At 38.7% G+C, this 25,211-nt stretch overlaps 15 non-coding genes across 15 annotated transcripts; all 15 read right to left on the bottom strand.

The window, feature by feature from the left end:
* Positions 1–244: 244 nt before the first annotated feature.
* Positions 245–363, bottom strand: LOC126265220 (5S ribosomal RNA). Its single transcript, XR_007547762.1, has one exon. It is a non-coding gene; the product is annotated as a 5S ribosomal RNA (ribosomal RNA).
* A 1,551-nt stretch (positions 364–1,914) lies between these two features.
* On the bottom strand, positions 1,915–2,033 carry LOC126265221 (5S ribosomal RNA). The gene has a single exon (XR_007547763.1). It is a non-coding gene; the product is annotated as a 5S ribosomal RNA (ribosomal RNA).
* A 1,546-nt stretch (positions 2,034–3,579) lies between these two features.
* On the bottom strand, positions 3,580–3,698 carry LOC126265223 (5S ribosomal RNA). Its single transcript, XR_007547765.1, has one exon. It is a non-coding gene; the product is annotated as a 5S ribosomal RNA (ribosomal RNA).
* A 1,542-nt stretch (positions 3,699–5,240) lies between these two features.
* On the bottom strand, positions 5,241–5,359 carry LOC126265224 (5S ribosomal RNA). Its single transcript, XR_007547766.1, has one exon. It is a non-coding gene; the product is annotated as a 5S ribosomal RNA (ribosomal RNA).
* A 1,541-nt stretch (positions 5,360–6,900) lies between these two features.
* Positions 6,901–7,019, bottom strand: LOC126265225 (5S ribosomal RNA). Its single transcript, XR_007547767.1, has one exon. It is a non-coding gene; the product is annotated as a 5S ribosomal RNA (ribosomal RNA).
* Positions 7,020–8,560: 1,541 nt separating this feature from the next.
* Positions 8,561–8,679, bottom strand: LOC126265226 (5S ribosomal RNA). Its single transcript, XR_007547768.1, has one exon. It is a non-coding gene; the product is annotated as a 5S ribosomal RNA (ribosomal RNA).
* A 1,541-nt stretch (positions 8,680–10,220) lies between these two features.
* LOC126265227 (5S ribosomal RNA) lies at positions 10,221–10,339 on the bottom strand. Its single transcript, XR_007547769.1, has one exon. It is a non-coding gene; the product is annotated as a 5S ribosomal RNA (ribosomal RNA).
* Positions 10,340–11,907: 1,568 nt separating this feature from the next.
* Positions 11,908–12,026, bottom strand: LOC126265119 (5S ribosomal RNA). The gene has a single exon (XR_007547661.1). It is a non-coding gene; the product is annotated as a 5S ribosomal RNA (ribosomal RNA).
* A 1,556-nt stretch (positions 12,027–13,582) lies between these two features.
* LOC126265120 (5S ribosomal RNA) lies at positions 13,583–13,701 on the bottom strand. Its single transcript, XR_007547662.1, has one exon. It is a non-coding gene; the product is annotated as a 5S ribosomal RNA (ribosomal RNA).
* A 1,541-nt stretch (positions 13,702–15,242) lies between these two features.
* On the bottom strand, positions 15,243–15,361 carry LOC126265121 (5S ribosomal RNA). Its single transcript, XR_007547663.1, has one exon. It is a non-coding gene; the product is annotated as a 5S ribosomal RNA (ribosomal RNA).
* A 1,541-nt stretch (positions 15,362–16,902) lies between these two features.
* LOC126265122 (5S ribosomal RNA) lies at positions 16,903–17,021 on the bottom strand. The gene has a single exon (XR_007547664.1). It is a non-coding gene; the product is annotated as a 5S ribosomal RNA (ribosomal RNA).
* Positions 17,022–18,562: 1,541 nt separating this feature from the next.
* On the bottom strand, positions 18,563–18,681 carry LOC126265123 (5S ribosomal RNA). Its single transcript, XR_007547665.1, has one exon. It is a non-coding gene; the product is annotated as a 5S ribosomal RNA (ribosomal RNA).
* Positions 18,682–20,249: 1,568 nt separating this feature from the next.
* LOC126265125 (5S ribosomal RNA) lies at positions 20,250–20,368 on the bottom strand. Its single transcript, XR_007547667.1, has one exon. It is a non-coding gene; the product is annotated as a 5S ribosomal RNA (ribosomal RNA).
* Positions 20,369–21,924: 1,556 nt separating this feature from the next.
* Positions 21,925–22,043, bottom strand: LOC126265126 (5S ribosomal RNA). Its single transcript, XR_007547668.1, has one exon. It is a non-coding gene; the product is annotated as a 5S ribosomal RNA (ribosomal RNA).
* A 1,541-nt stretch (positions 22,044–23,584) lies between these two features.
* LOC126265127 (5S ribosomal RNA) lies at positions 23,585–23,703 on the bottom strand. The gene has a single exon (XR_007547669.1). It is a non-coding gene; the product is annotated as a 5S ribosomal RNA (ribosomal RNA).
* Between the last annotated feature and the right edge of the window lie 1,508 nt (positions 23,704–25,211).

Raw genomic sequence — 25,211 nt, forward strand, 5'->3', positions numbered from 1 at the left:
AACAATTTATAACTGACGAAACTTATAAGTAAATAAAAAAATTATTATGTGTTTGCGTTCGTCCATGTGACCGCGCAACAGCGTAACATCACTGTTTCGGATTTACACGGTGGTGGAAGGAAGTCTACGACAAAAACGATATATGACGCGCATCCACCATAATTCGATATTTCGATTTTATTCACAAAATATATTTCGAAAAATTACATCAATTAAGGACAAAAACAACGAGAAATCAGCAAAAAGGCAACAGCACGCGGTATTCCCAAGCGGTCACCCATCCAAGTACTAACCGCGCCCGACGTTGCTTGACTTCAGTGATCGGACGAGAACTGGTATTTTCAACGTGGTATGGCCGTTGCCATCAGTTTCTTTTTCACAGGTGGTTTACGAGCAACGCATATTAACTGTCAGACATCAATTTTGAGTCAAGAATGATTTCAAAGGACCACAAAGTTTGCAGGATATTACTCACTTCGACATAAGTATAACATTGATTGTTATTTTGAAGAAGAAGAAGGGAAAAAAAAAAAAAGAAAAATTCGTCGGACTACCTGTTTGCTTAATGAAGCATCCAAGTGTGAAAAACTACCTGAAACCTTCCCTACCGGCATATAAATAAAGTTCATTATCGCCGTTGATCAGTATATTTTATTCCGTTCAACCATGCCTTTCGTTACAACGCTATTCCATTACTGCAAAACCCTTTTCTTTGTCTATCCGACCGTCGGCGAGGACAATGTCGATCGGAAGTCAATGAAACGCACCAGAGAGAATTACAGCGAAAACGAGGACGGCGAGTTTTCAGATGGCGTTGTTGTAAAAAAATTAAAATTGACACGGGACATGGGCACATCGACCGAATCGATGTCACCAAACATTAGATTAACGACCGTATCAGCTAATATTTCAAAAGCACCTGGTCCGATTCGGTCTGTTTCCCCTGGACCACGATCAAAAGCCGAAACGGTCGTCGTTTCTTCCCGAAGGGGAAAACAAACAGCGGAGACGCTTAAAAAAGACGAAGTACACGTTAAAAAGAGTGTTGTTCTCGACACTTATCGTCCGACACCGAGGAGAAGAGTTTTGACGCCTAGCAGACGCATCGTTAGGAAATTATTCGACGATTTACCAGATATACCGGTGACTGTGTCAGTTGAAAAGAGGGACACGGCTGTTTCTGTACCGTTGAAAGCGGAACCGATAAGGTATTCGTTGGCGGGACCGGTATTAAATTTACGATATTACAGGACAAACATGTATACAAATTTTCAAAAATAAAATAAACAGAAATAGTTACACGTAATAATTTAATTTAATTTAATTTAATTTAATTTAATTTAATTTAATTTAATATAATAATAGTAATAATAATAACTATTATTATTATTATTATTATTATTATTATTAATTTAATAAACAAAAATAATGTATCATTTAGATACATATCAGGTTGAACGTGAGCGCAGACAAGCAGACAGGCGCAAGCGCACACTGAAAAAATTCGAGATGGTTTATATTTAATAAGTCTCGGACAGTCGACGCCGGGCGACGGCGGTGTGCGGACGCGCCTGACACCTGTTCATCTACTAAAATCGATATTCGTCGGTTTGCAACGGGACACTTTATCTTAATACCCGTACGACGGATCATTGATATTGGAAACTCACAACAATTTATAACTGACGAAACTTATAAGTAAATAAAAAAATTATTATGTGTTTGCGTTCGTCCATGTGACCGCGCAACAGCGTAACATCACTGTTTCGGATTTACACGGTGGTGGAAGGAAGTCTACGACAAAAACGATATATGACGCGCATCCACCATAATTCGATATTTCGATTTTATTCACAAAATATATTTCGAAAAATTACATCAATTAAGGACAAAAACAACGAGAAATCAGCAAAAAGGCAACAGCACGCGGTATTCCCAAGCGGTCACCCATCCAAGTACTAACCGCGCCCGACGTTGCTTGACTTCAGTGATCGGACGAGAACTGGTATTTTCAACGTGGTATGGCCGTTGCCATCAGTTTCTTTTTCACAGGTGGTTTACGAGCAACGCATATTAACTGTCAGACATCAATTTTGAGTCAAGAATGATTTCAAAGGACCACAAAGTTTGCAGGATATTACTCACTTCGACATAAGTATAACATTGATTGTTATTTTGAAGAAGAAGAAGGGAAAAAAAAAAAGAAAAATTCGTCGGACTACCTGTTTGCTTAATGAAGCATCCAAGTGTGAAAAACTACCTGAAACCTTCCCTACCGGCATATAAATAAAGTTCATTATCGCCGTTGATCAGTATATTTTATTCCGTTCAACCATGCCTTTCGTTACAACGCTATTCCATTACTGCAAAACCCTTTTCTTTGTCTATCCGACCGTCGGCGAGGACAATGTCGATCGGAAGTCAATGAAACGCACCAGAGAGAATTACAGCGAAAACGAGGACGGCGAGTTTTCAGATGGCGTTGTTGTAAAAAAATTAAAATTGACACGGGACATGGGCACATCGACCGAATCGATGTCACCAAACATTAGATTAACGACCGTATCAGCTAATATTTCAAAAGCACCTGGTCCGATTCGGTCTGTTTCCCCTGGACCACGATCAAAAGCCGAAACGGTCGTCGTTTCTTCCCGAAGGGGAAAACAAACAGCGGAGACGCTTAAAAAAGACGAAGTACACGTTAAAAAGAGTGTTGTTCTCGACACTTATCGTCCGACACCGAGGAGAAGAGTTTTGACGCCTAGCAGACGCATCGTTAGGAAATTATTCGACGATTTACCAGATATACCGGTGACTGTGTCAGTTGAAAAGAGGGACACGGCTGTTTCTGTACCGTTGAAAGCGGAACCGATAAGGTATTCGTTGGCGGGACCGGTATTAAATTTACGATATTACAGGACAAACATGTATACAAATTTTCAAAAATAAAATAAACAGAAATAGTTACACGTAATAATTTAATTTAATTTAATTTAATTTAATTTAATTTAATTTAATTTAATATAATAATAGTAATAATAATAACTATTATTATTATTATTATTATTATTATTAATTTAATAAACAAAAATAATGTATCATTTAGATACATATCAGGTTGAACGTGAGCGCAGACAAGCAGACAGGCGCAAGCGCACACTGAAAAAATTCGAGATGGTTTATATTTAATAAGTCTCGGACAGTCGACGCCGGGCGACGGCGGTGTGCGGACGCGCCTGACACCTGTTCATCTACTAAAATCGATATTCGTCGGTTTGCAACGGGACACTTTATCTTAATACCCGTACGACGGATCATTGATATTGGAAACTCACAACAATTTATAACTGACGAAACTTATAAGTAAATAAAAAAATTATTATGTGTTTGCGTTCGTCCATGTGACCGCGCAACAGCGTAACATCACTGTTTCGGATTTACACGGTGGTGGAAGGAAGTCTACGACAAAAACGATATATGACGCGCATCCACCATAATTCGATATTTCGATTTTATTCACAAAATATATTTCGAAAAATTACATCAATTAAGGACAAAAACAACGAGAAATCAGCAAAAAGGCAACAGCACGCGGTATTCCCAAGCGGTCACCCATCCAAGTACTAACCGCGCCCGACGTTGCTTGACTTCAGTGATCGGACGAGAACTGGTATTTTCAACGTGGTATGGCCGTTGCCATCAGTTTCTTTTTCACAGGTGGTTTACGAGCAACGCATATTAACTGTCAGACATCAATTTTGAGTCAAGAATGATTTCAAAGGACCACAAAGTTTGCAGGATATTACTCACTTCGACATAAGTATAACATTGATTGTTATTTTGAAGAAGAAGAAGGGGAAAAAAAAAAAAAGAAAAATTCGTCGGACTACCTGTTTGCTTAATGAAGCATCCAAGTGTGAAAAACTACCTGAAACCTTCCCTACCGGCATATAAATAAAGTTCATTATCGCCGTTGATCAGTATATTTTATTCCGTTCAACCATGCCTTTCGTTACAACGCTATTCCATTACTGCAAAACCCTTTTCTTTGTCTATCCGACCGTCGGCGAGGACAATGTCGATCGGAAGTCAATGAAACGCACCAGAGAGAATTACAGCGAAAACGAGGACGGCGAGTTTTCAGATGGCGTTGTTGTAAAAAAATTAAAATTGACACGGGACATGGGCACATCGACCGAATCGATGTCACCAAACATTAGATTAACGACCGTATCAGCTAATATTTCAAAAGCACCTGGTCCGATTCGGTCTGTTTCCCCTGGACCACGATCAAAAGCCGAAACGGTCGTCGTTTCTTCCCGAAGGGGAAAACAAACAGCGGAGACGCTTAAAAAAGACGAAGTACACGTTAAAAAGAGTGTTGTTCTCGACACTTATCGTCCGACACCGAGGAGAAGAGTTTTGACGCCTAGCAGACGCATCGTTAGGAAATTATTCGACGATTTACCAGATATACCGGTGACTGTGTCAGTTGAAAAGAGGGACACGGCTGTTTCTGTACCGTTGAAAGCGGAACCGATAAGGTATTCGTTGGCGGGACCGGTATTAAATTTACGATATTACAGGACAAACATGTATACAAATTTTCAAAAATAAAATAAACAGAAATAGTTACACGTAATAATTTAATTTAATTTAATTTAATTTAATTTAATTTAATATAATAATAGTAATAATAATAACTATTATTATTATTATTATTATTATTATTATTAATTTAATAAACAAAAATAATGTATCATTTAGATACATATCAGGTTGAACGTGAGCGCAGACAAGCAGACAGACGCAAGCGCACACTGAAAAAATTCGAGATAGTTTATATTTAATAAGTCTCGGACAGTCGACGCCGGGCGACGGCGGTGTGCGGACGCGCCTGACACCTGTTCATCTACTAAAATCGATATTCGTCGGTTTGCAACGGGACACTTTATCTTAATACCCGTACGACGGATCATTGATATTGGAAACTCACAACAATTTATAACTGACGAAACTTATAAGTAAATAAAAAAATTATTATGTGTTTGCGTTCGTCCATGTGACCGCGCAACAGCGTAACATCACTGTTTCGGATTTACACGGTGGTGGAAGGAAGTCTACGACAAAAACGATATATGACGCGCATCCACCATAATTCGATATTTCGATTTTATTCACAAAATATATTTCGAAAAATTACATCAATTAAGGACAAAAACAACGAGAAATCAGCAAAAAGGCAACAGCACGCGGTATTCCCAAGCGGTCACCCATCCAAGTACTAACCGCGCCCGACGTTGCTTGACTTCAGTGATCGGACGAGAACTGGTATTTTCAACGTGGTATGGCCGTTGCCATCAGTTTCTTTTTCACAGGTGGTTTACGAGCAACGCATATTAACTGTCAGACATCAATTTTGAGTCAAGAATGATTTCAAAGGACCACAAAGTTTGCAGGATATTACTCACTTCGACATAAGTATAACATTGATTGTTATTTTGAAGAAGAAGAAGGGAAAAAAAAAAAAAGAAAAATTCGTCGGACTACCTGTTTGCTTAATGAAGCATCCAAGTGTGAAAAACTACCTGAAACCTTCCCTACCGGCATATAAATAAAGTTCATTATCGCCGTTGATCAGTATATTTTATTCCGTTCAACCATGCCTTTCGTTACAACGCTATTCCATTACTGCAAAACCCTTTTCTTTGTCTATCCGACCGTCGGCGAGGACAATGTCGATCGGAAGTCAATGAAACGCACCAGAGAGAATTACAGCGAAAACGAGGACGGCGAGTTTTCAGATGGCGTTGTTGTAAAAAAATTAAAATTGACACGGGACATGGGCACATCGACCGAATCGATGTCACCAAACATTAGATTAACGACCGTATCAGCTAATATTTCAAAAGCACCTGGTCCGATTCGGTCTGTTTCCCCTGGACCACGATCAAAAGCCGAAACGGTCGTCGTTTCTTCCCGAAGGGGAAAACAAACAGCGGAGACGCTTAAAAAAGACGAAGTACACGTTAAAAAGAGTGTTGTTCTCGACACTTATCGTCCGACACCGAGGAGAAGAGTTTTGACGCCTAGCAGACGCATCGTTAGGAAATTATTCGACGATTTACCAGATATACCGGTGACTGTGTCAGTTGAAAAGAGGGACACGGCTGTTTCTGTACCGTTGAAAGCGGAACCGATAAGGTATTCGTTGGCGGGACCGGTATTAAATTTACGATATTACAGGACAAACATGTATACAAATTTTCAAAAATAAAATAAACAGAAATAGTTACACGTAATAATTTAATTTAATTTAATTTAATTTAATTTAATTTAATATAATAATAGTAATAATAATAACTATTATTATTATTATTATTATTATTATTATTAATTTAATAAACAAAAATAATGTATCATTTAGATACATATCAGGTTGAACGTGAGCGCAGACAAGCAGACAGACGCAAGCGCACACTGAAAAAATTCGAGATAGTTTATATTTAATAAGTCTCGGACAGTCGACGCCGGGCGACGGCGGTGTGCGGACGCGCCTGACACCTGTTCATCTACTAAAATCGATATTCGTCGGTTTGCAACGGGACACTTTATCTTAATACCCGTACGACGGATCATTGATATTGGAAACTCACAACAATTTATAACTGACGAAACTTATAAGTAAATAAAAAAATTATTATGTGTTTGCGTTCGTCCATGTGACCGCGCAACAGCGTAACATCACTGTTTCGGATTTACACGGTGGTGGAAGGAAGTCTACGACAAAAACGATATATGACGCGCATCCACCATAATTCGATATTTCGATTTTATTCACAAAATATATTTCGAAAAATTACATCAATTAAGGACAAAAACAACGAGAAATCAGCAAAAAGGCAACAGCACGCGGTATTCCCAAGCGGTCACCCATCCAAGTACTAACCGCGCCCGACGTTGCTTGACTTCAGTGATCGGACGAGAACTGGTATTTTCAACGTGGTATGGCCGTTGCCATCAGTTTCTTTTTCACAGGTGGTTTACGAGCAACGCATATTAACTGTCAGACATCAATTTTGAGTCAAGAATGATTTCAAAGGACCACAAAGTTTGCAGGATATTACTCACTTCGACATAAGTATAACATTGATTGTTATTTTGAAGAAGAAGAAGGGAAAAAAAAAAAAAGAAAAATTCGTCGGACTACCTGTTTGCTTAATGAAGCATCCAAGTGTGAAAAACTACCTGAAACCTTCCCTACCGGCATATAAATAAAGTTCATTATCGCCGTTGATCAGTATATTTTATTCCGTTCAACCATGCCTTTCGTTACAACGCTATTCCATTACTGCAAAACCCTTTTCTTTGTCTATCCGACCGTCGGCGAGGACAATGTCGATCGGAAGTCAATGAAACGCACCAGAGAGAATTACAGCGAAAACGAGGACGGCGAGTTTTCAGATGGCGTTGTTGTAAAAAAATTAAAATTGACACGGGACATGGGCACATCGACCGAATCGATGTCACCAAACATTAGATTAACGACCGTATCAGCTAATATTTCAAAAGCACCTGGTCCGATTCGGTCTGTTTCCCCTGGACCACGATCAAAAGCCGAAACGGTCGTCGTTTCTTCCCGAAGGGGAAAACAAACAGCGGAGACGCTTAAAAAAGACGAAGTACACGTTAAAAAGAGTGTTGTTCTCGACACTTATCGTCCGACACCGAGGAGAAGAGTTTTGACGCCTAGCAGACGCATCGTTAGGAAATTATTCGACGATTTACCAGATATACCGGTGACTGTGTCAGTTGAAAAGAGGGACACGGCTGTTTCTGTACCGTTGAAAGCGGAACCGATAAGGTATTCGTTGGCGGGACCGGTATTAAATTTACGATATTACAGGACAAACATGTATACAAATTTTCAAAAATAAAATAAACAGAAATAGTTACACGTAATAATTTAATTTAATTTAATTTAATTTAATTTAATTTAATATAATAATAGTAATAATAATAACTATTATTATTATTATTATTATTATTATTATTAATTTAATAAACAAAAATAATGTATCATTTAGATACATATCAGGTTGAACGTGAGCGCAGACAAGCAGACAGACGCAAGCGCACACTGAAAAAATTCGAGATAGTTTATATTTAATAAGTCTCGGACAGTCGACGCCGGGCGACGGCGGTGTGCGGACGCGCCTGACACCTGTTCATCTACTAAAATCGATATTCGTCGGTTTGCAACGGGACACTTTATCTTAATACCCGTACGACGGATCATTGATATTGGAAACTCACAACAATTTATAACTGACGAAACTTATAAGTAAATAAAAAAATTATTATGTGTTTGCGTTCGTCCATGTGACCGCGCAACAGCGTAACATCACTGTTTCGGATTTACACGGTGGTGGAAGGAAGTCTACGACAAAAACGATATATGACGCGCATCCACCATAATTCGATATTTCGATTTTATTCACAAAATATATTTCGAAAAATTACATCAATTAAGGACAAAAACAACGAGAAATCAGCAAAAAGGCAACAGCACGCGGTATTCCCAAGCGGTCACCCATCCAAGTACTAACCGCGCCCGACGTTGCTTGACTTCAGTGATCGGACGAGAACTGGTATTTTCAACGTGGTATGGCCGTTGCCATCAGTTTCTTTTTCACAGGTGGTTTACGAGCAACGCATATTAACTGTCAGACATCAATTTTGAGTCAAGAATGATTTCAAAGGACCACAAAGTTTGCAGGATATTACTCACTTCGACATAAGTATAACATTGATTGTTATTTTGAAGAAGAAGAAGGGAAAAAAAAAAAAAGAAAAATTCGTCGGACTACCTGTTTGCTTAATGAAGCATCCAAGTGTGAAAAACTACCTGAAACCTTCCCTACCGGCATATAAATAAAGTTCATTATCGCCGTTGATCAGTATATTTTATTCCGTTCAACCATGCCTTTCGTTACAACGCTATTCCATTACTGCAAAACCCTTTTCTTTGTCTATCCGACCGTCGGCGAGGACAATGTCGATCGGAAGTCAATGAAACGCACCAGAGAGAATTACAGCGAAAACGAGGACGGCGAGTTTTCAGATGGCGTTGTTGTAAAAAAATTAAAATTGACACGGGACATGGGCACATCGACCGAATCGATGTCACCAAACATTAGATTAACGACCGTATCAGCTAATATTTCAAAAGCACCTGGTCCGATTCGGTCTGTTTCCCCTGGACCACGATCAAAAGCCGAAACGGTCGTCGTTTCTTCCCGAAGGGGAAAACAAACAGCGGAGACGCTTAAAAAAGACGAAGTACACGTTAAAAAGAGTGTTGTTCTCGACACTTATCGTCCGACACCGAGGAGAAGAGTTTTGACGCCTAGCAGACGCATCGTTAGGAAATTATTCGACGATTTACCAGATATACCGGTGACTGTGTCAGTTGAAAAGAGGGACACGGCTGTTTCTGTACCGTTGAAAGCGGAACCGATAAGGTATTCGTTGGCGGGACCGGTATTAAATTTACGATATTACAGGACAAACATGTATACAAATTTTCAAAAATAAAATAAACAGAAATAGTTACACGTAATAATTTAATTTAATTTAATTTAATTTAATTTAATTTAATATAATAATAGTAATAATAATAACTATTATTATTATTATTATTATTATTATTATTAATTTAATAAACAAAAATAATGTATCATTTAGATACATATCAGGTTGAACGTGAGCGCAGACAAGCAGACAGACGCAAGCGCACACTGAAAAAATTCGAGATAGTTTATATTTAATAAGTCTCGGACAGTCGACGCCGGGCGACGGCGGTGTGCGGACGCGCCTGACACCTGTTCATCTACTAAAATCGATATTCGTCGGTTTGCAACGGGACACTTTATCTTAATACCCGTACGACGGATCATTGATATTGGAAACTCACAACAATTTATAACTGACGAAACTTATAAGTAAATAAAAAAATTATTATGTGTTTGCGTTCGTCCATGTGACCGCGCAACAGCGTAACATCACTGTTTCGGATTTACACGGTGGTGGAAGGAAGTCTACGACAAAAACGATATATGACGCGCATCCACCATAATTCGATATTTCGATTTTATTCACAAAATATATTTCGAAAAATTACATCAATTAAGGACAAAAACAACGAGAAATCAGCAAAAAGGCAACAGCACGCGGTATTCCCAAGCGGTCACCCATCCAAGTACTAACCGCGCCCGACGTTGCTTGACTTCAGTGATCGGACGAGAACTGGTATTTTCAACGTGGTATGGCCGTTGCCATCAGTTTCTTTTTCACAGGTGGTTTACGAGCAACGCATATTAACTGTCAGACATCAATTTTGAGTCAAGAATGATTTCAAAGGACCACAAAGTTTGCAGGATATTACTCACTTCGACATAAGTATAACATTGATTGTTATTTTGAAGAAGAAGAAGGGAAAAAAAAAAAAAGAAAAATTCGTCGGACTACCTGTTTGCTTAATGAAGCATCCAAGTGTGAAAAACTACCTGAAACCTTCCCTACCGGCATATAAATAAAGTTCATTATCGCCGTTGATCAGTATATTTTATTCCGTTCAACCATGCCTTTCGTTACAACGCTATTCCATTACTGCAAAACCCTTTTCTTTGTCTATCCGACCGTCGGCGAGGACAATGTCGATCGGAAGTCAATGAAACGCACCAGAGAGAATTACAGCGAAAACGAGGACGGCGAGTTTTCAGATGGCGTTGTTGTAAAAAAATTAAAATTGACACGGGACATGGGCACATCGACCGAATCGATGTCACCAAACATTAGATTAACGACCGTATCAGCTAATATTTCAAAAGCACCTGGTCCGATTCGGTCTGTTTCCCCTGGACCACGATCAAAAGCCGAAACGGTCGTCGTTTCTTCCCGAAGGGGAAAACAAACAGCGGAGACGCTTAAAAAAGACGAAGTACACGTTAAAAAGAGTGTTGTTCTCGACACTTATCGTCCGACACCGAGGAGAAGAGTTTTGACGCCTAGCAGACGCATCGTTAGGAAATTATTCGACGATTTACCAGATATACCGGTGACTGTGTCAGTTGAAAAGAGGGACACGGCTGTTTCTGTACCGTTGAAAGCGGAACCGATAAGGTATTCGTTGGCGGGACCGGTATTAAATTTACGATATTACAGGACAAACATGTATACAAATTTTCAAAAATAAAATAAACAGAAATAGTTACACGTAATAATTTAATTTAATTTAATTTAATTTAATTTAATTTAATTTAATTTAATTTAATTTAATTTAATTTAATATAATAATAGTAATAATAATAACTATTATTATTATTATTATTATTATTATTAATTTAATAAACAAAAATAATGTATCATTTAGATACATATCAGGTTGAACGTGAGCGCAGACAAGCAGACAGGCGCAAGCGCACACTGAAAAAATTCGAGATGGTTTATATTTAATAAGTCTCGGACAGTCGACGCCGGGCGACGGCGGTGTGCGGACGCGCCTGACACCTGTTCATCTACTAAAATCGATATTCGTCGGTTTGCAACGGGACACTTTATCTTAATACCCGTACGACGGATCATTGATATTGGAAACTCACAACAATTTATAACTGACGAAACTTATAAGTAAATAAAAAAATTATTATGTGTTTGCGTTCGTCCATGTGACCGCGCAACAGCGTAACATCACTGTTTCGGATTTACACGGTGGTGGAAGGAAGTCTACGACAAAAACGATATATGACGCGCATCCACCATAATTCGATATTTCGATTTTATTCACAAAATATATTTCGAAAAATTACATCAATTAAGGACAAAAACAACGAGAAATCAGCAAAAAGGCAACAGCACGCGGTATTCCCAAGCGGTCACCCATCCAAGTACTAACCGCGCCCGACGTTGCTTGACTTCAGTGATCGGACGAGAACTGGTATTTTCAACGTGGTATGGCCGTTGCCATCAGTTTCTTTTTCACAGGTGGTTTACGAGCAACGCATATTAACTGTCAGACATCAATTTTGAGTCAAGAATGATTTCAAAGGACCACAAAGTTTGCAGGATGTTACTCACTTCGACATAAGTATAACATTGATTGTTATTTTGAAGAAGAAGAAGGGAAAAAAAAAAAGAAAAATTCGTCGGACTACCTGTTTGCTTAATGAAGCATCCAAGTGTGAAAAACTACCTGAAACCTTCCCTACCGGCATATAAATAAAGTTCATTATCGCCGTTGATCAGTATATTTTATTCCGTTCAACCATGCCTTTCGTTACAACGCTATTCCATTACTGCAAAACCCTTTTCTTTGTCTATCCGACCGTCGGCGAGGACAATGTCGATCGGAAGTCAATGAAACGCACCAGAGAGAATTACAGCGAAAACGAGGACGGCGAGTTTTCAGATGGCGTTGTTGTAAAAAAATTAAAATTGACACGGGACATGGGCACATCGACCGAATCGATGTCACCAAACATTAGATTAACGACCGTATCAGCTAATATTTCAAAAGCACCTGGTCCGATTCGGTCTGTTTCCCCTGGACCACGATCAAAAGCCGAAACGGTCGTCGTTTCTTCCCGAAGGGGAAAACAAACAGCGGAGACGCTTAAAAAAGACGAAGTACACGTTAAAAAGAGTGTTGTTCTCGACACTTATCGTCCGACACCGAGGAGAAGAGTTTTGACGCCTAGCAGACGCATCGTTAGGAAATTATTCGACGATTTACCAGATATACCGGTGACTGTGTCAGTTGAAAAGAGGGACACGGCTGTTTCTGTACCGTTGAAAGCGGAACCGATAAGGTATTCGTTGGCGGGACCGGTATTAAATTTACGATATTACAGGACAAACATGTATACAAATTTTCAAAAATAAAATAAACAGAAATAGTTACACGTAATAATTTAATTTAATTTAATTTAATTTAATTTAATTTAATTTAATTTAATTTAATTTAATATAATAATAGTAATAATAATAACTATTATTATTATTATTATTATTATTATTAATTTAATAAACAAAAATAATGTATCATTTAGATACATATCAGGTTGAACGTGAGCGCAGACAAGCAGACAGGCGCAAGCGCACACTGAAAAAATTCGAGATGGTTTATATTTAATAAGTCTCGGACAGTCGACGCCGGGCGACGGCGGTGTGCGGACGCGCCTGACACCTGTTCATCTACTAAAATCGATATTCGTCGGTTTGCAACGGGACACTTTATCTTAATACCCGTACGACGGATCATTGATATTGGAAACTCACAACAATTTATAACTGACGAAACTTATAAGTAAATAAAAAAATTATTATGTGTTTGCGTTCGTCCATGTGACCGCGCAACAGCGTAACATCACTGTTTCGGATTTACACGGTGGTGGAAGGAAGTCTACGACAAAAACGATATATGACGCGCATCCACCATAATTCGATATTTCGATTTTATTCACAAAATATATTTCGAAAAATTACATCAATTAAGGACAAAAACAACGAGAAATCAGCAAAAAGGCAACAGCACGCGGTATTCCCAAGCGGTCACCCATCCAAGTACTAACCGCGCCCGACGTTGCTTGACTTCAGTGATCGGACGAGAACTGGTATTTTCAACGTGGTATGGCCGTTGCCATCAGTTTCTTTTTCACAGGTGGTTTACGAGCAACGCATATTAACTGTCAGACATCAATTTTGAGTCAAGAATGATTTCAAAGGACCACAAAGTTTGCAGGATATTACTCACTTCGACATAAGTATAACATTGATTGTTATTTTGAAGAAGAAGAAGGGGAAAAAAAAAAAAGAAAAATTCGTCGGACTACCTGTTTGCTTAATGAAGCATCCAAGTGTGAAAAACTACCTGAAACCTTCCCTACCGGCATATAAATAAAGTTCATTATCGCCGTTGATCAGTATATTTTATTCCGTTCAACCATGCCTTTCGTTACAACGCTATTCCATTACTGCAAAACCCTTTTCTTTGTCTATCCGACCGTCGGCGAGGACAATGTCGATCGGAAGTCAATGAAACGCACCAGAGAGAATTACAGCGAAAACGAGGACGGCGAGTTTTCAGATGGCGTTGTTGTAAAAAAATTAAAATTGACACGGGACATGGGCACATCGACCGAATCGATGTCACCAAACATTAGATTAACGACCGTATCAGCTAATATTTCAAAAGCACCTGGTCCGATTCGGTCTGTTTCCCCTGGACCACGATCAAAAGCCGAAACGGTCGTCGTTTCTTCCCGAAGGGGAAAACAAACAGCGGAGACGCTTAAAAAAGACGAAGTACACGTTAAAAAGAGTGTTGTTCTCGACACTTATCGTCCGACACCGAGGAGAAGAGTTTTGACGCCTAGCAGACGCATCGTTAGGAAATTATTCGACGATTTACCAGATATACCGGTGACTGTGTCAGTTGAAAAGAGGGACACGGCTGTTTCTGTACCGTTGAAAGCGGAACCGATAAGGTATTCGTTGGCGGGACCGGTATTAAATTTACGATATTACAGGACAAACATGTATACAAATTTTCAAAAATAAAATAAACAGAAATAGTTACACGTAATAATTTAATTTAATTTAATTTAATTTAATTTAATTTAATATAATAATAGTAATAATAATAACTATTATTATTATTATTATTATTATTATTATTAATTTAATAAACAAAAATAATGTATCATTTAGATACATATCAGGTTGAACGTGAGCGCAGACAAGCAGACAGACGCAAGCGCACACTGAAAAAATTCGAGATAGTTTATATTTAATAAGTCTCGGACAGTCGACGCCGGGCGACGGCGGTGTGCGGACGCGCCTGACACCTGTTCATCTACTAAAATCGATATTCGTCGGTTTGCAACGGGACACTTTATCTTAATACCCGTACGACGGATCATTGATATTGGAAACTCACAACAATTTATAACTGACGAAACTTATAAGTAAATAAAAAAATTATTATGTGTTTGCGTTCGTCCATGTGACCGCGCAACAGCGTAACATCACTGTTTCGGATTTACACGGTGGTGGAAGGAAGTCTACGACAAAAACGATATATGACGCGCATCCACCATAATTCGATATTTCGATTTTATTCACAAAATATATTTCGAAAAATTACATCAATTAAGGACAAAAACAACGAGAAATCAGCAAAAAGGCAACAGCACGCGGTATTCCCAAGCGGTCACCCATCCAAGTACTAACCGCGCCCGACGTTGCTTGACTTCAGTGATCGGACGAGAACTGGTATTTTCAACGTGGTATGGCCGTTGCCATCAGTTTCTTTTTCACAGGTGGTTTACGAGCAACGCATATTAACTGTCAGACATCAATTTTGAGTCAAGAATGATTTCAAAGGACCACAAAGTTTGCAGGATATTACTCACTTCGACATAAGTATAACATTGATTGTTATTTTGAAGAAGAAGAAGGGAAAAAAAAAAAAAGAAAAATTCGTCGGACTACCTGTTTGCTTAATGAAGCATCCAAGTGTGAAAAACTACCTGAAACCTTCCCTACCGGCATATAAATAAAGTTCATTATCGCCGTTGATCAGTATATTTTATTCCGTTCAACCATGCCTTTCGTTACAACGCTATTCCATTACTGCAAAACCCTTTTCTTTGTCTATCCGACCGTCGGCGAGGACAATGTCGATCGGAAGTCAATGAAACGCACCAGAGAGAATTACAGCGAAAACGAGGACGGCGAGTTTTCAGATGGCGTTGTTGTAAAAAAATTAAAATTGACACGGGACATGGGCACATCGACCGAATCGATGTCACCAAACATTAGATTAACGACCGTATCAGCTAATATTTCAAAAGCACCTGGTCCGATTCGGTCTGTTTCCCCTGGACCACGATCAAAAGCCGAAACGGTCGTCGTTTCTTCCCGAAGGGGAAAACAAACAGCGGAGACGCTTAAAAAAGACGAAGTACACGTTAAAAAGAGTGTTGTTCTCGACACTTATCGTCCGACACCGAGGAGAAGAGTTTTGACGCCTAGCAGACGCATCGTTAGGAAATTATTCGACGATTTACCAGATATACCGGTGACTGTGTCAGTTGAAAAGAGGGACACGGCTGTTTCTGTACCGTTGAAAGCGGAACCGATAAGGTATTCGTTGGCGGGACCGGTATTAAATTTACGATATTACAGGACAAACATGTATACAAATTTTCAAAAATAAAATAAACAGAAATAGTTACACGTAATAATTTAATTTAATTTAATTTAATTTAATTTAATTTAATATAATAATAGTAATAATAATAACTATTATTATTATTATTATTATTATTATTATTAATTTAATAAACAAAAATAATGTATCATTTAGATACATATCAGGTTGAACGTGAGCGCAGACAAGCAGACAGACGCAAGCGCACACTGAAAAAATTCGAGATAGTTTATATTTAATAAGTCTCGGACAGTCGACGCCGGGCGACGGCGGTGTGCGGACGCGCCTGACACCTGTTCATCTACTAAAATCGATATTCGTCGGTTTGCAACGGGACACTTTATCTTAATACCCGTACGACGGATCATTGATATTGGAAACTCACAACAATTTATAACTGACGAAACTTATAAGTAAATAAAAAAATTATTATGTGTTTGCGTTCGTCCATGTGACCGCGCAACAGCGTAACATCACTGTTTCGGATTTACACGGTGGTGGAAGGAAGTCTACGACAAAAACGATATATGACGCGCATCCACCATAATTCGATATTTCGATTTTATTCACAAAATATATTTCGAAAAATTACATCAATTAAGGACAAAAACAACGAGAAATCAGCAAAAAGGCAACAGCACGCGGTATTCCCAAGCGGTCACCCATCCAAGTACTAACCGCGCCCGACGTTGCTTGACTTCAGTGATCGGACGAGAACTGGTATTTTCAACGTGGTATGGCCGTTGCCATCAGTTTCTTTTTCACAGGTGGTTTACGAGCAACGCATATTAACTGTCAGACATCAATTTTGAGTCAAGAATGATTTCAAAGGACCACAAAGTTTGCAGGATATTACTCACTTCGACATAAGTATAACATTGATTGTTATTTTGAAGAAGAAGAAGGGAAAAAAAAAAAAAGAAAAATTCGTCGGACTACCTGTTTGCTTAATGAAGCATCCAAGTGTGAAAAACTACCTGAAACCTTCCCTACCGGCATATAAATAAAGTTCATTATCGCCGTTGATCAGTATATTTTATTCCGTTCAACCATGCCTTTCGTTACAACGCTATTCCATTACTGCAAAACCCTTTTCTTTGTCTATCCGACCGTCGGCGAGGACAATGTCGATCGGAAGTCAATGAAACGCACCAGAGAGAATTACAGCGAAAACGAGGACGGCGAGTTTTCAGATGGCGTTGTTGTAAAAAAATTAAAATTGACACGGGACATGGGCACATCGACCGAATCGATGTCACCAAACATTAGATTAACGACCGTATCAGCTAATATTTCAAAAGCACCTGGTCCGATTCGGTCTGTTTCCCCTGGACCACGATCAAAAGCCGAAACGGTCGTCGTTTCTTCCCGAAGGGGAAAACAAACAGCGGAGACGCTTAAAAAAGACGAAGTACACGTTAAAAAGAGTGTTGTTCTCGACACTTATCGTCCGACACCGAGGAGAAGAGTTTTGACGCCTAGCAGACGCATCGTTAGGAAATTATTCGACGATTTACCAGATATACCGGTGACTGTGTCAGTTGAAAAGAGGGACACGGCTGTTTCTGTACCGTTGAAAGCGGAACCGATAAGGTATTCGTTGGCGGGACCGGTATTAAATTTACGATATTACAGGACAAACATGTATACAAATTTTCAAAAATAAAATAAACAGAAATAGTTACACGTAATAATTTAATTTAATTTAATTTAATTTAATTTAATTTAATATAATAATAGTAATAATAATAACTATTATTATTATTATTATTATTATTATTATTAATTTAATAAACAAAAATAATGTATCATTTAGATACATATCAGGTTGAACGTGAGCGCAGACAAGCAGACAGACGCAAGCGCACACTGAAAAAATTCGAGATAGTTTATATTTAATAAGTCTCGGACAGTCGACGCCGGGCGACGGCGGTGTGCGGACGCGCCTGACACCTGTTCATCTACTAAAATCGATATTCGTCGGTTTGCAACGGGACACTTTATCTTAATACCCGTACGACGGATCATTGATATTGGAAACTCACAACAATTTATAACTGACGAAACTTATAAGTAAATAAAAAAATTATTATGTGTTTGCGTTCGTCCATGTGACCGCGCAACAGCGTAACATCACTGTTTCGGATTTACACGGTGGTGGAAGGAAGTCTACGACAAAAACGATATATGACGCGCATCCACCATAATTCGATATTTCGATTTTATTCACAAAATATATTTCGAAAAATTACATCAATTAAGGACAAAAACAACGAGAAATCAGCAAAAAGGCAACAGCACGCGGTATTCCCAAGCGGTCACCCATCCAAGTACTAACCGCGCCCGACGTTGCTTGACTTCAGTGATCGGACGAGAACTGGTATTTTCAACGTGGTATGGCCGTTGCCATCAGTTTCTTTTTCACAGGTGGTTTACGAGCAACGCATATTAACTGTCAGACATCAATTTTGAGTCAAGAATGATTTCAAAGGACCACAAAGTTTGCAGGATATTACTCACTTCGACATAAGTATAACATTGATTGTTATTTTGAAGAAGAAGAAGGGAAAAAAAAAAAAAGAAAAATTCGTCGGACTACCTGTTTGCTTAATGAAGCATCCAAGTGTGAAAAACTACCTGAAACCTTCCCTACCGGCATATAAATAAAGTTCATTATCGCCGTTGATCAGTATATTTTATTCCGTTCAACCATGCCTTTCGTTACAACGCTATTCCATTACTGCAAAACCCTTTTCTTTGTCTATCCGACCGTCGGCGAGGACAATGTCGATCGGAAGTCAATGAAACGCACCAGAGAGAATTACAGCGAAAACGAGGACGGCGAGTTTTCAGATGGCGTTGTTGTAAAAAAATTAAAATTGACACGGGACATGGGCACATCGACCGAATCGATGTCACCAAACATTAGATTAACGACCGTATCAGCTAATATTTCAAAAGCACCTGGTCCGATTCGGTCTGTTTCCCCTGGACCACGATCAAAAGCCGAAACGGTCGTCGTTTCTTCCCGAAGGGGAAAACAAACAGCGGAGACGCTTAAAAAAGACGAAGTACACGTTAAAAAGAGTGTTGTTCTCGACACTTATCGTCCGACACCGAGGAGAAGAGTTTTGACGCCTAGCAGACGCATCGTTAGGAAATTATTCGACGATTTACCAGATATACCGGTGACTGTGTCAGTTGAAAAGAGGGACACGGCTGTTTCTGTACCGTTGAAAGCGGAACCGATAAGGTATTCGTTGGCGGGACCGGTATTAAATTTACGATATTACAGGACAAACATGTATACAAATTTTCAAAAATAAAATAAACAGAAATAGTTACACGTAATAATTTAATTTAATTTAATTTAATTTAATTTAATTTAATTTAATTTAATTTAATTTAATTTAATTTAATATAATAATAGTAATAATAATAACTATTATTATTATTATTATTATTATTATTAATTTAATAAACAAAAATAATGTATCATTTAGATACATATCAGGTTGAACGTGAGCGCAGACAAGCAGACAGGCGCAAGCGCACACTGAAAAAATTCGAGATGGTTTATATTTAATAAGTCTCGGACAGTCGACGCCGGGCGACGGCGGTGTGCGGACGCGCCTGACACCTGTTCATCTACTAAAATCGATATTCGTCGGTTTGCAACGGGACACTTTATCTTAATACCCGTACGACGGATCATTGATATTGGAAACTCACAACAATTTATAACTGACGAAACTTATAAGTAAATAAAAAAATTATTATGTGTTTGCGTTCGTCCATGTGACCGCGCAACAGCGTAACATCACTGTTTCGGATTTACACGGTGGTGGAAGGAAGTCTACGACAAAAACGATATATGACGCGCATCCACCATAATTCGATATTTCGATTTTATTCACAAAATATATTTCGAAAAATTACATCAATTAAGGACAAAAACAACGAGAAATCAGCAAAAAGGCAACAGCACGCGGTATTCCCAAGCGGTCACCCATCCAAGTACTAACCGCGCCCGACGTTGCTTGACTTCAGTGATCGGACGAGAACTGGTATTTTCAACGTGGTATGGCCGTTGCCATCAGTTTCTTTTTCACAGGTGGTTTACGAGCAACGCATATTAACTGTCAGACATCAATTTTGAGTCAAGAATGATTTCAAAGGACCACAAAGTTTGCAGGATGTTACTCACTTCGACATAAGTATAACATTGATTGTTATTTTGAAGAAGAAGAAGGGAAAAAAAAAAAGAAAAATTCGTCGGACTACCTGTTTGCTTAATGAAGCATCCAAGTGTGAAAAACTACCTGAAACCTTCCCTACCGGCATATAAATAAAGTTCATTATCGCCGTTGATCAGTATATTTTATTCCGTTCAACCATGCCTTTCGTTACAACGCTATTCCATTACTGCAAAACCCTTTTCTTTGTCTATCCGACCGTCGGCGAGGACAATGTCGATCGGAAGTCAATGAAACGCACCAGAGAGAATTACAGCGAAAACGAGGACGGCGAGTTTTCAGATGGCGTTGTTGTAAAAAAATTAAAATTGACACGGGACATGGGCACATCGACCGAATCGATGTCACCAAACATTAGATTAACGACCGTATCAGCTAATATTTCAAAAGCACCTGGTCCGATTCGGTCTGTTTCCCCTGGACCACGATCAAAAGCCGAAACGGTCGTCGTTTCTTCCCGAAGGGGAAAACAAACAGCGGAGACGCTTAAAAAAGACGAAGTACACGTTAAAAAGAGTGTTGTTCTCGACACTTATCGTCCGACACCGAGGAGAAGAGTTTTGACGCCTAGCAGACGCATCGTTAGGAAATTATTCGACGATTTACCAGATATACCGGTGACTGTGTCAGTTGAAAAGAGGGACACGGCTGTTTCTGTACCGTTGAAAGCGGAACCGATAAGGTATTCGTTGGCGGGACCGGTATTAAATTTACGATATTACAGGACAAACATGTATACAAATTTTCAAAAATAAAATAAACAGAAATAGTTACACGTAATAATTTAATTTAATTTAATTTAATTTAATTTAATTTAATTTAATTTAATTTAATTTAATATAATAATAGTAATAATAATAACTATTATTATTATTATTATTATTATTATTAATTTAATAAACAAAAATAATGTATCATTTAGATACATATCAGGTTGAACGTGAGCGCAGACAAGCAGACAGGCGCAAGCGCACACTGAAAAAATTCGAGATGGTTTATATTTAATAAGTCTCGGACAGTCGACGCCGGGCGACGGCGGTGTGCGGACGCGCCTGACACCTGTTCATCTACTAAAATCGATATTCGTCGGTTTGCAACGGGACACTTTATCTTAATACCCGTACGACGGATCATTGATATTGGAAACTCACAACAATTTATAACTGACGAAACTTATAAGTAAATAAAAAAATTATTATGTGTTTGCGTTCGTCCATGTGACCGCGCAACAGCGTAACATCACTGTTTCGGATTTACACGGTGGTGGAAGGAAGTCTACGACAAAAACGATATATGACGCGCATCCACCATAATTCGATATTTCGATTTTATTCACAAAATATATTTCGAAAAATTACATCAATTAAGGACAAAAACAACGAGAAATCAGCAAAAAGGCAACAGCACGCGGTATTCCCAAGCGGTCACCCATCCAAGTACTAACCGCGCCCGACGTTGCTTGACTTCAGTGATCGGACGAGAACTGGTATTTTCAACGTGGTATGGCCGTTGCCATCAGTTTCTTTTTCACAGGTGGTTTACGAGCAACGCATATTAACTGTCAGACATCAATTTTGAGTCAAGAATGATTTCAAAGGACCACAAAGTTTGCAGGATATTACTCACTTCGACATAAGTATAACATTGATTGTTATTTTGAAGAAGAAGAAGGGGAAAAAAAAAAAAGAAAAATTCGTCGGACTACCTGTTTGCTTAATGAAGCATCCAAGTGTGAAAAACTACCTGAAACCTTCCCTACCGGCATATAAATAAAGTTCATTATCGCCGTTGATCAGTATATTTTATTCCGTTCAACCATGCCTTTCGTTACAACGCTATTCCATTACTGCAAAACCCTTTTCTTTGTCTATCCGACCGTCGGCGAGGACAATGTCGATCGGAAGTCAATGAAACGCACCAGAGAGAATTACAGCGAAAACGAGGACGGCGAGTTTTCAGATGGCGTTGTTGTAAAAAAATTAAAATTGACACGGGACATGGGCACATCGACCGAATCGATGTCACCAAACATTAGATTAACGACCGTATCAGCTAATATTTCAAAAGCACCTGGTCCGATTCGGTCTGTTTCCCCTGGACCACGATCAAAAGCCGAAACGGTCGTCGTTTCTTCCCGAAGGGGAAAACAAACAGCGGAGACGCTTAAAAAAGACGAAGTACACGTTAAAAAGAGTGTTGTTCTCGACACTTATCGTCCGACACCGAGGAGAAGAGTTTTGACGCCTAGCAGACGCATCGTTAGGAAATTATTCGACGATTTACCAGATATACCGGTGACTGTGTCAGTTGAAAAGAGGGACACGGCTGTTTCTGTACCGTTGAAAGCGGAACCGATAAGGTATTCGTTGGCGGGACCGGTATTAAATTTACGATATTACAGGACAAACATGTATACAAATTTTCAAAAATAAAATAAACAGAAATAGTTACACGTAATAATTTAATTTAATTTAATTTAATTTAATTTAATTTAATATAATAATAGTAATAATAATAACTATTATTATTATTATTATTATTATTATTATTAATTTAATAAACAAAAATAATGTATCATTTAGATACATATCAGGTTGAACGTGAGCGCAGACAAGCAGACAGACGCAAGCGCACACTGAAAAAATTCGAGATAGTTTATATTTAATAAGTCTCGGACAGTCGACGCCGGGCGACGGCGGTGTGCGGACGCGCCTGACACCTGTTCATCTACTAAAATCGATATTCGTCGGTTTGCAACGGGACACTTTATCTTAATACCCGTACGACGGATCATTGATATTGGAAACTCACAACAATTTATAACTGACGAAACTTATAAGTAAATAAAAAAATTATTATGTGTTTGCGTTCGTCCATGTGACCGCGCAACAGCGTAACATCACTGTTTCGGATTTACACGGTGGTGGAAGGAAGTCTACGACAAAAACGATATATGACGCGCATCCACCATAATTCGATATTTCGATTTTATTCACAAAATATATTTCGAAAAATTACATCAATTAAGGACAAAAACAACGAGAAATCAGCAAAAAGGCAACAGCACGCGGTATTCCCAAGCGGTCACCCATCCAAGTACTAACCGCGCCCGACGTTGCTTGACTTCAGTGATCGGACGAGAACTGGTATTTTCAACGTGGTATGGCCGTTGCCATCAGTTTCTTTTTCACAGGTGGTTTACGAGCAACGCATATTAACTGTCAGACATCAATTTTGAGTCAAGAATGATTTCAAAGGACCACAAAGTTTGCAGGATATTACTCACTTCGACATAAGTATAACATTGATTGTTATTTTGAAGAAGAAGAAGGGAAAAAAAAAAAAAGAAAAATTCGTCGGACTACCTGTTTGCTTAATGAAGCATCCAAGTGTGAAAAACTACCTGAAACCTTCCCTACCGGCATATAAATAAAGTTCATTATCGCCGTTGATCAGTATATTTTATTCCGTTCAACCATGCCTTTCGTTACAACGCTATTCCATTACTGCAAAACCCTTTTCTTTGTCTATCCGACCGTCGGCGAGGACAATGTCGATCGGAAGTCAATGAAACGCACCAGAGAGAATTACAGCGAAAACGAGGACGGCGAGTTTTCAGATGGCGTTGTTGTAAAAAAATTAAAATTGACACGGGACATGGGCACATCGACCGAATCGATGTCACCAAACATTAGATTAACGACCGTATCAGCTAATATTTCAAAAGCACCTGGTCCGATTCGGTCTGTTTCCCCTGGACCACGATCAAAAGCCGAAACGGTCGTCGTTTCTTCCCGAAGGGGAAAACAAACAGCGGAGACGCTTAAAAAAGACGAAGTACACGTTAAAAAGAGTGTTGTTCTCGACACTTATCGTCCGACACCGAGGAGAAGAGTTTTGACGCCTAGCAGACGCATCGTTAGGAAATTATTCGACGATTTACCAGATATACCGGTGACTGTGTCAGTTGAAAAGAGGGACACGGCTGTTTCTGTACCGTTGAAAGCGGAACCGATAAGGTATTCGTTGGCGGGACCGGTATTAAATTTACGATATTACAGGACAAACATGTATACAAATTTTCAAAAATAAAATAAACAGAAATAGTTACACGTAATAATTTAATTTAATTTAATTTAATTTAATTTAATTTAATATAATAATAGTAATAATAATAACTATTATTATTATTATTATTATTATTATTATTAATTTAATAAACAAAAATAATGTATCATTTAGATACATATCAGGTTGAACGTGAGCGCAGACAAGCAGACAGACGCAAGCGCACACTGAAAAAATTCGAGATAGTTTATATTTAATAAGTCTCGGACAGTCGACGCCGGGCGACGGCGGTGTGCGGACGCGCCTGACACCTGTTCATCTACTAAAATCGATATTCGTCGGTTTGCAACGGGACACTTTATCTTAATACCCGTACGACGGATCATTGATATTGGAAACTCACAACAATTTATAACTGACGAAACTTATAAGTAAATAAAAAAATTATTATGTGTTTGCGTTCGTCCATGTGACCGCGCAACAGCGTAACATCACTGTTTCGGATTTACACGGTGGTGGAAGGAAGTCTACGACAAAAACGATATATGACGCGCATCCACCATAATTCGATATTTCGATTTTATTCACAAAATATATTTCGAAAAATTACATCA

This window comes from Aethina tumida, chromosome 3 (genome assembly GCF_024364675.1).
Source record: "Aethina tumida isolate Nest 87 chromosome 3, icAetTumi1.1, whole genome shotgun sequence".
Lineage (NCBI taxonomy): Eukaryota > Metazoa > Arthropoda > Insecta > Coleoptera > Nitidulidae > Aethina > Aethina tumida.